Source organism: Chrysochloris asiatica, unplaced genomic scaffold (assembly GCF_000296735.1).
Source record: "Chrysochloris asiatica unplaced genomic scaffold, ChrAsi1.0 scaffold00491, whole genome shotgun sequence".
NCBI classification, from domain to species: Eukaryota; Metazoa; Chordata; class Mammalia; order Afrosoricida; family Chrysochloridae; genus Chrysochloris; species Chrysochloris asiatica.
The window spans coordinates 957306-958757 of NW_006409009.1; the positions used below are offsets into that span (position 1 = coordinate 957306).

The window sequence follows — 1452 nt, forward strand, 5'->3', positions numbered from 1 at the left end:
GTCCACTATGGAGAAGACGGAGTTGATCCAGAAGGCGAAGCTAGCCAAGCAGGCCAAGTGCTACGACTACATGGCCACCTGCATGAAAGCCTTGACGGAGCAGGGGGCCGAGCTGTCCAACGAGGAGCGCAACCTGCTCTCGGTGGCCTACAAGAACGTGGTCGGGGGCCACAGGTTGGCCTGGAGGGTCATCTCCAGCATCGAGCAGAAAACCAACACTTCCGACAAGAAGTTGCAGCTGATTAAGGGCTATCGGGAAAAAGTGGAATCTAAACTGAGATCCATCTGCACCACTGTCTTGGAATTGTTGGATAAGTATTTAATAGCCAATGCAACTAATTCAGAGAGTAAGATTCTCTATCTGAAAATAAAAGAAGATTATTTCCGGTACCTTGCTGAAGTAGCGAGTGGTGATGATCGAAAACAAACAATAGATAATTCCCAAGGAGCTTACCAAGAGGCATTTGATATAAGCAAGAAGGAGATACAACCTACACATCCAATTCACCTGGTTCTTAATTTTTCTGTATTTTACGATGAGATCCTTAATAACCCAGAGCTTGCTTGTACGCTGGCTAAAACGGCTTTTGACAAGGCCATCGCAGAACTTGATAGACTGAATGAAGACTCGTACAAAGACAGCACCCTCATCATGCAATTGCTTAGAGACAACCTAACATTATGGACATCAGACAGTGCAGAAGAATGAAATGCAGCAGAAGGAGCAGAAAACTAAATGCTTACAAGTGTCATCCTTCTCCCCTTCGAGAAACCTTTTTACATATCTCCATTCCTTATTCTATTTGGATTTCCTATAGCAAAGAAACCCATTCATGTGTATGGAACCAAATGTTGATAGTCTTTTCACACTGCAGCTTTGGAAAACTCCATGCCTTGATTTGTGTTTGTCTTGACCTTCTGGTGTGCAGTTACTGCTGTAGAAAAGTATTAATAGCTTCATTTCATATAAACATAAGTAAATTCCAAACACTTATTTAGAGGACTAAACTGTATCTGGTATTTAAGTAATCTGAACCAGTTCTTCAAGTGACTGTGTTTTCTATTACTGTGAATATATGAAAATGTAGTTAATTATAATTAAAGAGTATTTGGGTGTTGTGGATATTAGTTTCCCTTGCCTACTATTGTAAAATAGACACTTGAGTGGGATAGAAAGGAATGTTGGGCAACATGATTAGAGAAAACTTGTAAGCCCATCTTCAGCCTATATCTGATTGGAATACCTAAAAGGGGTTCTACAACTTGCCCAGTGAAATAGGGCTCATGCAAAGCCTTTACAGAGTATAGGACCTTAGTTGGAATCCTGAGTCCCATCCACAACCTTGTGAGGTGAGACCTTCCCACTAGAAAGGACAAGCAAACTGGAACAGCTACAGTGACAGAAGATACATCTTCAAAGAAAGGTCATCAGGAAGAACCCAGAATAAAAAT

At 41.4% G+C, this 1452-nt stretch overlaps 1 pseudogene; it reads left to right on the forward strand.

The window, feature by feature from the left end:
* Nucleotides 1–7: 7 nt before the first annotated feature.
* LOC102837450 lies at nucleotides 8–736 on the forward strand (annotated as a pseudogene).
* Nucleotides 737–1452: the final 716 nt, after the last annotated feature.